This window comes from Rhipicephalus microplus, unplaced genomic scaffold, assembly GCF_043290135.1.
Source record: "Rhipicephalus microplus isolate Deutch F79 unplaced genomic scaffold, USDA_Rmic scaffold_40, whole genome shotgun sequence".
NCBI lineage: Eukaryota > Metazoa > Arthropoda > Arachnida > Ixodida > Ixodidae > Rhipicephalus > Rhipicephalus microplus.
Genome location: NW_027464613.1, coordinates 3,151,548 through 3,165,582, shown reverse-complemented (window position 1 = coordinate 3,165,582; position 14,035 = coordinate 3,151,548). Strand labels below are relative to the sequence as shown.

General features: G+C 53.0%; 3 non-coding genes across 3 annotated transcripts; all 3 read left to right on the top strand.

The window, feature by feature from the left end:
- The first annotated feature begins 2,059 nt into the window (after positions 1 to 2,059).
- TRNAN-GUU (transfer RNA asparagine (anticodon GUU)) lies at positions 2,060 to 2,133 on the top strand. Its single transcript has one exon. It is a non-coding gene; the product is annotated as a tRNA-Asn (tRNA).
- Positions 2,134 to 5,143: 3,010 nt separating this feature from the next.
- TRNAN-GUU (transfer RNA asparagine (anticodon GUU)) lies at positions 5,144 to 5,217 on the top strand. The gene has a single exon. It is a non-coding gene; the product is annotated as a tRNA-Asn (tRNA).
- A 1,977-nt stretch (positions 5,218 to 7,194) lies between these two features.
- On the top strand, positions 7,195 to 7,268 carry TRNAN-GUU (transfer RNA asparagine (anticodon GUU)). Its single transcript has one exon. It is a non-coding gene; the product is annotated as a tRNA-Asn (tRNA).
- The last annotated feature ends 6,767 nt before the right edge of the window (positions 7,269 to 14,035 follow it).

The window sequence follows — 14,035 nt, the reverse complement described above, 5'->3', positions numbered from 1 at the left end:
ACTGTCTCCGTGGCCCAATTGGGTAGCGCGATCCGCTGTTAACGTAAAGGTTGGAGGTTCGAGCCCACCAGGTGGTGGTGCGGCGCTTTTTTTTGAGCTGGTAGCTCTGAAGAAATGTTCTGACGGTGGTGAGAGTGGAGCAGGGCTGTCTCCGTGGCGCCATTGGCTAGCGCGATCAGCTGTTAACCGAAAGGTTGGAGGTTCGAGCCCTACCGGGAGTGGTGTGTTGCTTTTTTTTCTTTGGGCTGATAGATTTAAAGATATGTTCTGATGGTGGTGAGAGTGAAGCAGGACTGTCTCCGTGGCGCAATTGGATAGTGCGATCGGCTGTTAACAAAAATGTTTGAGGTTCGAGCCCACCCGGTGGTGGTGCGGCGCTTTTTTTCTTTGGGCTGATAGCTTTGAAGATATGTTCTGATGGTGGTGAGAGTAGAGCAGGACTGTCTCCGTGGCGCAATTGGCTAGCGCGATCGGCTGTTAACCGAAAGCTTGGAGTTTCGAGCCCACCCGGTAGCGGCGCGGCGCTTTTTTTCTTTGAGCTGATAGCTTTGAAGATATGTTCTGATGGAGGTGAGAGTGGAGCACGACTGTCTCCGTGGCGCAATTGGCTAGCACGATCGGCTGTTAACAGAAAGGATGGAGGTTCGAGCCCACCCGGGGGTGGTGCGCCGCTTTTTTTCTTTTGGCTGATAGCTTTGAAGATATGTTCTGATGTTAGTGAGAGTGGAGCACGACTGTCTCCATGGCGCAATTGGCGAGCGCGATCGGCTGTTAACCGAAAGGTTGGAGGTTCGAGCCCACCCGGTAGCGGCGCGGCGCTTTTTTTCTTTGAGCTGATAGCTTTGAAGATATGTTCTGATGGTGGTGAGAGTGGAGCAGGACTGTCTCCGTGGCGCAATTGGCTAGCGTGATCCGCTGTTAACGTAAAGGTTGGAGGTTCTAGCCCACCAGGTGGTGGTGCGGCGCTTTTTTTTTGAGCTGGTAGCTCTGAAGAAATGTTCTGACGGTGGTGAGCGTGGAGCACGACTGTCTCCGTGGCGCCATTGGCTAGCGCGATCGGCTGTTAACCGAAAGCTTGGAGTTTCGAGCCCACCCGGTAGCGGCGCGGCGCTTTTTTTTCTTTGAGCTGATAGCTTTGAAGATATGTTCTGATGGTGGTGAGAGTGGAGCACGACTGTCTCCGTGGCGCAATTGGCTAGCGCGATCGGCTGTTAACCGAAAGGTTGGAGTTTCGAGCCCACTCGGGGACGGTGTGTCGCTTTTTTTTTCTTTGCGCTGATAGCTTTGAAGATATGTTCTGATGGTGGTGAGAGTGGAGCACGACTGTCTCCATGGCGCAATTGGCGAGCGCGATCGGCTGTTAACCGAAAGGTTGGAGGTTCGAGCCCACCCGGTAGCGGCGCGGCGCTTTTTTTCTCTGAGCTGATAGCTTTGAAGCTATGTTCTGATGGTGGTGAGAGTGGAGCAGGACTGTCTCCGTGGCGCAATTGGCTAGCGCGATCGGCTGTTAACCGAAAGGTTGGAGTTTCGAGCCCACTCGGGGACGGTGTGTCGCTTTTTTTTTCTTTGCGCTGATAGCTTTGAAGATATGTTCTGATGGTGGTGAGAGTGGAGCACGACTGTCTCCGTGGCGCAATTGGCTAGCGCGATCGGCTGTTAACAGAAAGGATGGAGGTTCGAGAACACCCGGGGGTGGTGCGCCGCTTTTTTTCTTTGGGCTGATAGCTTTTAAGATATGTTCTGAGTTTAGTGAGAGTGGAGCACGACTGTCTCCATGGCGCAATTGCCGAGCGCGATCAGCTGTTAACCGAAAGGTTGGAGGTTCGAGCCCACCCGGTGGTAGTGCGGCGCTTTTTTTTTGCGCTGATAGCTTTGAAGATATGTTCTGATGGTGGTGAAAGTGGAGCCTCAGTGTCTCCGTGGCGCAATCGGCTAGCGCCATCGGCTGTTAGACGAAAGGTTGGAGGTTCGAGCCCACCCAAAGTGGTGCGGCGCTTTTTTTCTGTGGACTGATAGCTTTGAAGATATGTTCTGATGGTGGTGAGAGTATAGCAGGACTGTCTCCGTGGCGCAATCGGCTAGCGCGATCGGCTGTTAACCGAGAGGTTGGAGGTTTGAGCCCACCCGGGGACGGTGTGTCGCTTTTTTTTCTTTTCGCTGATAGCTTTGAAGATATGTTCTGATGGTGGTGAGAGTGGAGCACGACTGTCTCCGTGGCGCAGTTGGGTAGCGCGATCCGCTGTTAACGTAAAGGTTGGAGGTTCTAGCCCACCAGGTGGTGGTGCGGCGCTTTTTTTTGAGCTGGTAGCTCTGAAGAAATGTTGTGACGGTGGTGAGAGTGGAGCACGACTGTCTCCGTGGCGCCATTGGCTAGCGCTATCGGCTGTTAGACGAAAGGTTCGATGTTCGAGCCAACCCGGAGTGGTGCGGCGCTTTTTTTCTTTGGACTGATAGCTTTGAAGATATGTTCTGATGGTGGTGAGAGTATAGCAGGACTGTCTCCGTGGCGCGATTGGCTAGCGCGATCGGCTGTTAACCGAGAGGTTGGAGGTTTGAGCCCACCCGGCGACGGTGTGTCGTTTTTTTTTCTTTTCGCTGATAGCTTTGAAGATATGTTCTCATGGTGGTGAGAGTGAAGCAGGACTGTCTCCGTGGCGCAATTGGCTAGCGCGGTCGACTGTTAACCGAAAGGTTGGAGGTTCGAGCCCACCCGGTAGTGGTGCGGCGCTTTTTTTTCTTTGAGCTGATAGCTTTGAAGATATGTTCTGATGGTGGTGAGAGTAGAGCAGGACTGTCTCCGTGGCGCAATTGGCTAGCGCGATCGGCTGTTAACAAAAATGTTTGAGGTTCGAGCCCACCCGGTGGTGGTGCGGCGCTTTTTTTCTTTGGGCTGATAGCTTTGAAGATATGTTCTGATGGTGGTGAGAGTAGAGCAGGACTGTCTCCGTGGCGCAATTGGCTAGCGCGATCGGCTGTTAACCGAAAGCTTGGAGTTTCGAGCCCACCCGGTAGCGGCGCGGCGCTTTTTTTTCTTTGAGCTGATAGCTTTGAAGATATGTTCTGATGGTGGTGAGAGTGGAGCACGACTGTCTCCGTGGCGCAATTGGCTAGCGCGATCGGCTGTTAACAGAAAGGATGGAGGTTCGAGCCCACCCGGGGGTGGTGCGCCGCTTTTTTTCTTTGGGCTGATAGCTTTGAAGATATGTTCTGATGTTAGTGAGAGTGGAGCACGACTGTCTCCATGGCGCAATTGGCGAGCGCGATCGGCTGTTAACCGAAAGGTTGGAGGTTCGAGCCCACCCTGTAGCGGCGCGCCGCTTTTTTTCTTTGAGCTGATAGCTTTGAAGATATGTTCTGATGGTGGTGAGAGTGGAGCAAGACTGTCTCCGTGGCGCAATTGGCTAGCGCGATCGGCTGTTAACCGAAAGGTTGGAGTTTCGAGCCCACTCGGGGATGGTGTGTCGCTTTTTTTTTGCGCTGATAGCTTTGAAGATATGTTCTGATGGTGGTGAGAGTAGAGCAGGACTGTCTCCGTGGCGCAATTGGCTAGCGCGATCGGCTGTTAACCGAAAGCTTGGAGTTTCGAGCCCACCCGGTAGCGGCGCGGCGCTTTTTTTCTTTGAGCTGATAGCTTTGAAGATATGTTCTGATGGAGGTGAGAGTGGAGCACGACTGTCTCCGTGGCGCAATTGGCTAGCGCGATCGGCTGTTAACAGAAAGGATGGAGGTTCGAGCCCACCCGGGGGTGGTGCGCCGCTTTTTTTCTTTTGGCTGATAGCTTTGAAGATATGTTCTGATGTTAGTGAGAGTGGAGCACGACTGTCTCCATGGCGCAATTGGCGAGCGCGATCGGCTGTTAACCGAAAGGTTGGAGGTTCGAGCCCACCCGGTAGCGGCGCGGCGCTTTTTTTCTTTGAGCTGATAGCTTTGAAGATATGTTCTGATGGTGGTGAGAGTGGAGCAGGACTGTCTCCGTGGCGCAATTGGCTAGCGCGATCCGCTGTTAACGTAAAGGTTGGAGGTTCTAGCCCACCAGGTGGTGGTGCGGCGCTTTTTTTTTGAGCTGGTAGCTCTGAAGAAATGTTCTGACGGTGGTGAGCGTGGAGCACGACTGTCTCCGTGGCGCCATTGGCTAGCGCGATCGGCTGTTAACCGAAAGCTTGGAGTTTCGAGCCCACCCGGTAGCGGCGCGGCGCTTTTTTTTCTTTGAGCTGATAGCTTTGAAGATATGTTCTGATGGTGGTGAGAGTGGAGCACGACTGTCTCCGTGGCGCAATTGGCTAGCGCGATCGGCTGTTAACCGAAAGGTTGGAGTTTCGAGCCCACTCGGGGACGGTGTGTCGCTTTTTTTTTCTTTGCGCTGATAGCTTTGAAGATATGTTCTGATGGTGGTGAGAGTGGAGCACGACTGTCTCCATGGCGCAATTGGCGAGCGCGATCGGCTGTTAACCGAAAGGTTGGAGGTTCGAGCCCACCCGGTAGCGGCGCGGCGCTTTTTTTCTCTGAGCTGATAGCTTTGAAGCTATGTTCTGATGGTGGTGAGAGTGGAGCAGGACTGTCTCCGTGGCGCAATTGGCTAGCGCGATCGGCTGTTAACCGAAAGGTTGGAGTTTCGAGCCCACTCGGGGACGGTGTGTCGCTTTTTTTTCTTTGCGCTGATAGCTTTGAAGATATGTTCTGATGGTGGTGAGAGTGGAGCACGACTGTCTCCGTGGCGCAATTGGCTAGCGCGATCGGCTGTTAACAGAAAGGATGGAGGTTCGAGAACACCCGGGGGTGGTGCGCCGCTTTTTTTCTTTGGGCTGATAGCTTTTAAGATATGTTCTGAGTTTAGTGAGAGTGGAGCACGACTGTCTCCATGGCGCAATTGCCGAGCGCGATCAGCTGTTAACCGAAAGGTTGGAGGTTCGAGCCCACCCGGTGGTAGTGCGGCGCTTTTTTTTTGCGCTGATAGCTTTGAAGATATGTTCTGATGGTGGTGAAAGTGGAGCCTCAGTGTCTCCGTGGCGCAATCGGCTAGCGCCATCGGCTGTTAGACGAAAGGTTGGAGGTTCGAGCCCACCCAAAGTGGTGCGGCGCTTTTTTTCTGTGGACTGATAGCTTTGAAGATATGTTCTGATGGTGGTGAGAGTATAGCAGGACTGTCTCCGTGGCGCAATCGGCTAGCGCGATCGGCTGTTAACCGAGAGGTTGGAGGTTTGAGCCCACCCGGGGACGGTGTGTCGCTTTTTTTTCTTTTCGCTGATAGCTTTGAAGATATGTTCTGATGGTGGTGAGAGTGGAGCACGACTGTCTCCGTGGCGCAGTTGGGTAGCGCGATCCGCTGTTAACGTAAAGGTTGGAGGTTCTAGCCCACCAGGTGGTGGTGCGGCGCTTTTTTTTGAGCTGGTAGCTCTGAAGAAATGTTGTGACGGTGGTGAGAGTGGAGCACGACTGTCTCCGTGGCGCCATTGGCTAGCGCTATCGGCTGTTAGACGAAAGGTTCGATGTTCGAGCCAACCCGGAGTGGTGCGGCGCTTTTTTTCTTTGGACTGATAGCTTTGAAGATATGTTCTGATGGTGGTGAGAGTATAGCAGGACTGTCTCCGTGGCGCGATTGGCTAGCGCGATCGGCTGTTAACCGAGAGGTTGGAGGTTTGAGCCCACCCGGCGACGGTGTGTCGTTTTTTTTTCTTTTCGCTGATAGCTTTGAAGATATGTTCTCATGGTGGTGAGAGTGAAGCAGGACTGTCTCCGTGGCGCAATTGGCTAGCGCGGTCGACTGTTAACCGAAAGGTTGGAGGTTCGAGCCCACCCGGTAGTGGGGCGGCGCTTTTTTTTCTTTGAGCTGATAGCTTTGAAGATATGTTCTGATGGTGGTGAGAGTAGAGCAGGACTGTCTCCGTGGCGCAATTGGCTAGCGCGATCGGCTGTTAACAAAAATGTTTGAGGTTCGAGCCCACCCGGTGGTGGTGCGGCGCTTTTTTTCTTTGGGCTGATAGCTTTGAAGATATGTTCTGATGGTGGTGAGAGTAGAGCAGGACTGTCTCCGTGGCGCAATTGGCTAGCGCGATCGGCTGTTAACCGAAAGCTTGGAGTTTCGAGCCCACCCGGTAGCGGCGCGGCGCTTTTTTTTCTTTGAGCTGATAGCTTTGAAGATATGTTCTGATGGTGGTGAGAGTGGAGCACGACTGTCTCCGTGGCGCAATTGGCTAGCGCGATCGGCTGTTAACAGAAAGGATGGAGGTTCGAGCCCACCCGGGGGTGGTGCGCCGCTTTTTTTCTTTGGGCTGATAGCTTTGAAGATATGTTCTGATGTTAGTGAGAGTGGAGCACGACTGTCTCCATGGCGCAATTGGCGAGCGCGATCGGCTGTTAACCGAAAGGTTGGAGGTTCGAGCCCACCCTGTAGCGGCGCGCCGCTTTTTTTCTTTGAGCTGATAGCTTTGAAGATATGTTCTGATGGTGGTGAGAGTGGAGCAAGACTGTCTCCGTGGCGCAATTGGCTAGCGCGATCGGCTGTTAACCGAAAGGTTGGAGATTCGAGCCCACTCGGGGATGGTGTGTCGCTTTTTTTTTGCGCTGATAGCTTTGAAGATATGTTCTGATGGTGGTGAGAGTGGAGCACGACTGTCTCCGTGGTGCAATTGGCTAGCGCGATCGGCTGTTAACAGAAAGGATGGAGGTTCGAGCCAACCCGGGGGTGGTGCGCCGCTTTTTTTCTTTGGGCTGATAGCTTTTAAGATATGTTCTGAGTTTAGTGAGAGTGGAGCACGACTGTCTCCATGGCGCAATTGCCGAGCGCGATCAGCTGTTAACCGAAAGGTTGGAGGTTCGAGCCCACCCGGTGGTAGTGCGGCGGTTTTTTTCTTTGGGCTGATAGCCTTGAAGATATGTTCTGATGGTGGTGAGATTGGAGCTGGACTGTCTCCGTTGCGCAATTGGCTAGCGTGATCGGCTGTTAACCGAAAGCTTGGAGTTTCGAGCCCACTGGGGACGGTGTGTCGCTTTTTTTTGCGCTGATAGCTTTGAAGATATGTTCTGATGGTGGTGAAAGTGGAGCCTCAGTGTCTCCGTGGCGCAATTGGCTAGCGCCATCGGCTGTTAGACGAAAGGTTGGAGGTTCGAGCCCACCCAAAGTGGTGCGGCGCTTTTTTTCTGTGGACTGATAGCTTTGAAGATATGTTCTGATGGTGGTGAGAGTATAGCAGGACTGTCTCCGTGGCGCAATCGGCTAGCGCGATCGGCTGTTAACCGAGAGGTTGGAGGTTTGAGCCCACCCGGGGACGGTGTGTCGCTTTTTTTTCTTTTCGCTGATAGCTTTGAAGATATGTTCTGATGGTGGTGAGAGTGGAGCACGCCTGTCTCCGTGACGCAATTGGCTATCGCGATCGGCTGTTAGCCGAAAGGTTGGAGGTTCGAGCCCTCCTGGGAGTGGTGTGTTGCTTTTTTCTTTGCGCTGATAACTTTAGAGACATGTTCTCACAGTGGTCAGATCTGAGCACGACTGCCTCCGTGGCGCAATTGGCCAGCATGTTCGGCTGTTAACCGAAAATTTGGAGGTTTGAGCCCTCCCGGGAGTGGTGTGTTGCTTTTTTTTGCGCTGATAGCTTTGAAGATATGTTCTAATGGTGGTGAGAGTGGAGCACGATTGTCTCCGTGGCCCAATTGGCTAGCGCGATCCACTGTTAACGTAAAGGTTGGAGGTTCGAGCCCACCAGGTGTTGGTGCGGCGCTTTTTTTTCTTTGGGCTGATAGCTCTGAAGAAATGTTCTGACGGTGGTGAGCGTGGAGCACGACTGTCTCCGTGGCGCCATTGGCTAGCGCGATCGGCTGTTAACCGAAAGGTTGGAGGTTCGAGCCCACCCGGTGGTGGTGCGGCGCTTTTTTTTCTTTGGGCTGATAGCTCCGAAGAAATGTTCTGATGGTGGTGAGAGTGGAGCACGACTGTCTCCATGGCGCAATTGGCTAGCGCTATCGGCTGTTAACCGAAAGGTTGGAGGTTCGAGCCCTCCCGGGAGTGGTGTGTTGCTTTTTTTTTCTTTGGGCTGATAGCTTTAAAGATATGTTCTGATGGTGGCTAGAGTGGAGCAGGACTGTCTCCGTGGCGCACTTGGCTAGCGCGTTCGGCCGTTAACCGAAAGGTTGGAGGTTCGAGCACACACGGTGGTGGTGCGGGCTTTTTTCTATGGGCTGATAGCTTTGAAGATATGTTCTGATGGTGGTGAGAGTGAAGCAGGACTGTCTCCGTGGCGCAATTGGCTAGCGCGATCGACTGTTAACCGAAAGGTTGGAGTTTCGAGCCCACCCGGGGACGGTGTGTCGCTTTTTTTTTCTTTGCGCTGATTGCTTTGAAGATATGTTCTAATGGTGGTGAGAGTGGAGCACGACTGTCTCCGTGACGCAATTGGCTAGCGCTATCGGCTGTTAACAGAAAGGATGGAGGTTCGAGCCCGGCCGGGGTTGGTGCGGCGCTTTTTTTTTCTTTGGACTGATAGCTTTGAAGATATGTTCTGATGTTGGTGAGAGTGGAGCACGACTGTCTCCATGGCGCAGTTGGCGAGCGCGATCGGCTGTTAACCGAAAGGTTGGAGGTTAGAGCCCACCCGGTGGTAGTGCGGCGCTTTTTTTTTCTTTGGGCTGATAGCTTTGAAGATATGTTCTGATGGTGGTGAGAGTGGAGCATGACTGTCTCCGTGGCGCAATTGGCTAGAGCGATCGGCTGTTAGCCGAAAGGTTGGAGGTTGGAGCCCACCCGGGGGGGGGGGTGCGGCGCTTTTTTTCTTTGGGCTGATAGCTTTGAAGATATGTTCTGATGGTGATGAAAGTGGAGCACGACTGTCTCCGTGGCGCAAATGGCTAGCGCGATCGGCTGTTAGCCGAAAGGTTGGAGGTTCGAGCCCACCCGGGGGTGGTGCGGCGCTTTTTTTCTTTGGGCTGATAGCTTTGAAGTTATGTTCTGATGGTGGTGAGAGTGTAGCAGGACTGTCTCCGTGGCGCAATTGGCTTTCGCGATCGGCTGGTAACCGAGAGGTTGGAGGTTTGAGCTCACCCGGGGACGGTGTGTCGCGTTTTTTTTTCGCTGATAGCTTTGAAGATATGTTCTGATGGTGGTGAGAGTGGAGCACGACTGAATCCGTGGCGCAATTGGCTAGCGCGATCTGCTGTTGACCGAAAGGTTGGAGGTTCGAGCCCACCCGGTGGTGGTGTGGGCTTATTTTTCTATGGCCTGATAGCTTTGAAGATATGTTCTGTTGGTGGTGAGAGTGAAGCAGGACTGTCTCCGTGGCGCAATTGGCTAGCGCGATCGACTGTTAACCAAAAGGTTTGAGGTTCGAGCCCACCCGGTGGTGGTGCGGTGCTTTTTTTTTTGGGCTGATAGCTTTGAAGATATGTTCTGATGGTGGTGAGAGTAGAGCAGGACTGTATCCGTGGCGCAATTGGCTAGCGCGATCGGCTGTTAACCGAAAGCTTGGAGTTTCGAGCCCACCAGGTAGTGGCGCGGCGCTTTTTTTTCTTTGAGCTGATAGCTTTGAAGTTATGTTCTGATGGTGGTGAGAGTGGAGCAGGACTATCTCCGTGGCGCAATTGGCTAGCGCAATCGGCTGTTAACCGAAAGGTTGGAGTTTCGAGCCCACCCGTGGACGGTGTGTCGCTTTTTTTCTTTGCGCTGGTAGCATTGAAGATATGTTCTGATGGTTGTGAGAGTGGAGCACGACTGTCTACGTGGCGCAATTGGCTAGCGCGATCGGCTGTTAACAGAAAGGATGGAGGTTCGAGCCCACCCGGGGGTGGTGCGCCGCTTTTTTTTCTTTGGGCTGACAGCTTTGAAGATATGTTCTGATGTTAGTGAGAGTGGAGAATGACTGTCTCCATGGCGCAATTGGCTAGCGCGATCGGGTGTTTGACGAAAGGTTGGAGGTTCGAGCCCACCCGGAGTGGTGCGGCGCTCTTTTTCTTTGGACTGATAGCTTTGAAGATATGTTCTGATGGTGGTGAGAGTGGAGCAGAACTGTCTCCGTGGCGCAATTGGCTAGCGCGATCGGCTGTTAACTGAAAGCTTGGAGTTTCGAGCCCACCCGGTAGCGGCGCGGCGCTTTTTTTTCTTTGAGCTGATAGCTTTGAAGATATGTTCTGATGGGGGTGAGAGTGGAGCAGGACTGTCTCCGTGGCGCAATTGGCTAGCGCGATCGGCTGTTAACCGAAAGGTTGGAGTTTCGAGCCCACCCGGGGGTGGTGCGCCGCTTTTTTTCTTTGGGCTGATAGCTTTGAAGATATGTTCTGATGTTAGTGAGAGTGGAGCACGACTGTCTCCATGGCGCAATTGGCGAGCGCGATCGGCTGTTAACCGAAAGGTTGGAGGTTCGAGCCCACCCGGTGGTAGTGCGGCGCTTTTTTTTCTTTGGGCTGATAGCTTTGAAGATATGTTCTGGTGGTGGTGAGAGTGGAGCTGGACTGTCTCCGTTGCGCAATTGGCTAGCGTGATCGGCTGTTAACCGAAAGCTTGGAGTTTCGAGCCCACTGGGGACGGTGTGTCGCTTTTTTTCTTTGGACTGATAGCTTTGAAGATATGTCCTGATGGTGGTGAGAGTATAGCAGGACTGTCTCCGTGGCGCAATCGGCTAGCGTGATCAACTGTTAACCGAGAGGTTGGAGGTTTGAGCGCACCCGGGGACGGTGTGTCGCTTTTTTTTCTTTTCGCTGATAGCTTTGAAGATATGTTCTGATGGTGGTGAGAGTGGAGCACGACTGTCTCTGTGGCGCAATTGGCTAGCGCGATCTGCTGTTGACTGAATGTTTGGAGGTTTGAGCCCACCCGGTGGTGGTGCGGCACTTTTTTTTCTTTGGGCTGATAGCTCTGAAGAAATGTTCTGATGGGGGTGAGATTATAGCAGGACTGCCTCCGTGGCGCAATTTGCTAGCGCGATCGGCTGTTAAGCGAAAGGTTGGAGGTTCGAGCCCTCCTGGGAGTGGTGTGTTTCTTTTTTCATTGCGCTGATAGCTTTGAAGATATGTTCTAATGGTGGTGAGAGCGGAGCACGACTGTCTCCGTGGCCCAATTGGCTAGCGCGATCCGCTGTTAACGTAAAGGTTGGAGGTTCGAGCCCACCAGGTGGTGGTGCGGCGCTTTTTTTTCTTTGGGCTGATAGCTCTGAAGAAATGTTCTGACGGTGATGAGCGTGGAGCAGGACTGTCTCCGTGGCGCCATTGGCTAGCGCGATCAGCTGTTAACCGAAAGGTTGGAGGTTCGAGCCCTACCGGGAGTGGTGTGTTGCTTTTTTTTCTTTGGGCTGATAGATTTAAAGATATGTTCTGATGGTGGTGAGAGTGAAGCAGGACTGTCTCCGTGGCGCAATTGGCTAGTGCGATCGGCTGTTAACAAAAATGTTTGAGGTTCGAGCCCACCCGGTGGTGGTGCGGCGCTTTTTTTCTTTGGGCTGATAGCTTTGAAGATATGTTCTGATGGTGGTGAGAGTAGAGCAGGACTGTCTCCGTGGCGCAATTGGCTAGCGCGATCGGCTGTTAACCGAAAGCTTGGAGTTTCGAGCCCACCCGGTAGCGGCGCGGCGCTTTTTTTCTTTGAGCTGATAGCTTTGAAGATATGTTCTGATGGAGGTGAGAGTGGAGCACGACTGTCTCCGTGGCGCAATTGGCTAGCGCGATCGGCTGTTAACAGAAAGGATGGAGGTTCGAGCCCACCCGGGGGTGGTGCGCCGCTTTTTTTCTTTTGGCTGATAGCTTTGAAGATATGTTCTGATGTTAGTGAGAGTGGAGCACGACTGTCTCCATGGCACAATTGGCGAGCGCGATCGGCTGTTAACCGAAAGGTTGGAGGTTCGAGCCCACCCGGTAGCGGCGCGGCGCTTTTTTTTCTTTGAGCTGATAGCTTTGAAGATATGTTCTGATGGTGGTGAGAGTGGAGCAGGACTGTCTCCGTGGCGCAATTGGCTAGCGCGATCAGCTGTTAACCGAAAGGTTGGAGTTTCGAGCCCACCCGGGGGTGGTGCGCCGCTTTTTTTCTTTGGGCTGATAGCTTTTAAGATATGTTCTGATGTTAGTGATAGTGGAGCACGACTGTCTCCATGGCGCAATTGGCGAGCGCGATCAGCTGTTAACCGAAAGGTTGGAGGTTCGAGCCCACCCGGTGGTAGTGCGGCGCTTTTTTTCTTTGGGCTGATAGCTTTGAAGATATGTTCTGATGGTGGTGAGAGTGGAGCTGGACTGTCTCCGTTGCGCAATTGGCTAGCGTGATCGGCTGTTAACCGAAAGCTTGGAGTTTCGAGCCCACTGGGGACGGTGTGTCGCTTTTTTTTGCGCTGACAGCTTTGAAGATATGTTCTGATGGTGGTGAAAGTGGAGCCTCAGTGTCTCCGTGGCGCAATTGGCTAGCGCCATCGGCTGTTAGACGAAAGGTTGGAGGTTCGAGCCCACCCAAAATGGTGCGGCGCTTTTTTTCTGTGGACTGATAGCTTTGAAGATATGTTCTGATGGTGGTGAGAGTATAACAGGACTGTCTCCGTGGCGCAATCGGCTAGCGCAATCGGCTGTTAACCGAGAGGTTGGAGGTTTGAGCCCACCCGGTGGTGGTGTGGCACTTTTTTTTCTTTGGGCTGATAGCTCTGAAGAAATGTTCTGATGGGGGTGAGAGTATAGCAGGACTGCCTCCGTGGCGCAATTTGCTAGCGCGATCAGCTGTTAAGCGAAAGGTTGGAGGTTCGAGCCCTCTTGGGAGTGGTGTGTTTCTTTTTTCATTGCGCTGATAGCTTTGAAGATATGTTCTAATGGTGGTGAGAGTGGAGCACGACTGTCTCCGTGGCCCAATTGGCTAGCGCGATCCGCTGTTAACGTAAAGGTTGGAGGTTCGAGCCCACCAGGTGGTGGTGCGGCGCTTTTTTTTCTTTGAGCTGATAGCTCTGAAGAAATGTTCTGACGGTGATGAGCGTGGAGCAGGACTGTCTCCGTGGCGCCATTGGCTAGCGCAATCGGCTGTTAACCGAAAGGTTGGAGGTTCGAGCCCTCCCGGGAGTGGTGTGTTGCTTTTTTTTCTTTGGGCTGATAGATTTAAAGATATGTTCTGATGATGGCTAGAGTGCAGCAGGACTGTCTCCGTGGCGCAATTGGCTAGCGCGTTCGGCCGTTAACCGAAAGGTTGAAGGTTGGAGCACACCCGGTGGTGGTGCTGGCTTTTTTCTATGGGCTGATAGCTTTGAAGATATGTTCTGATGGTGGTGAGAGTGAAGCAGGACTGTCTCCGTGGCGCAATTGGCTAGCGCGGTCGACTGTTAACCGAAAGGTTGGAGGTTCGAGCCCACCCGGTGGTGGTGCGGCGCTTTTTTTCTTTGGGCTGATAGCTTTGAAGATATGTTCTGATGGTGGTGAGAGTGGAGCAGAACTGTCTCCGTGGCGCAATTGGCTAGCGCGATCGGCTGTTAACTGAAAGCTTGGAGTTTCGAGCCCACCCGGTAGCGGCGCGGCGCTTTTTTTTCTTTGAGCTGATAGCTTTGAAGATATGTTCTGATGTTAGTGAGAGTGAAGCAGGACTGTCTCCGTGGCGCAATTGGCTAGCGCGATCGACTGTTAACCAAAAGGTTTGAGGTTCGAGCCCACCCGGTGGTGGTGCGGTGCTTTTTTTTTTGGGCTGATAGCTTTGAAGATATGTTCTGATGGTGGTGAGAGTAGAGCAGGACTGTATCCGTGGCGCAATTGGCTAGCGCGATCGGCTGTTAACCGAAAGCTTGGAGTTTCGAGCCCACCAGGTAGTGGCGCGGCGCTTTTTTTTCTTTGAGCTGATAGCTTTGAAGTTATGTTCTGATGGTGGTGAGAGTGGAGCAGGACTATCTCCGTGGCGCAATTGGCTAGCGCAATCGGCTGTTAACCGAAAGGTTGGAGTTTCGAGCCCACCCGTGGACGGTGTGTCGCTTTTTTTCTTTGCGCTGGTAGCATTGAAGATATGTTCTGATGGTTGTGAGAGTGGAGCACGACTGTCTACGTGGCGCAATTGGCTAGCGCGATCGGCTGTTAACAGAAAGGATGGAGGTTCGAGCCCACCCGGGGG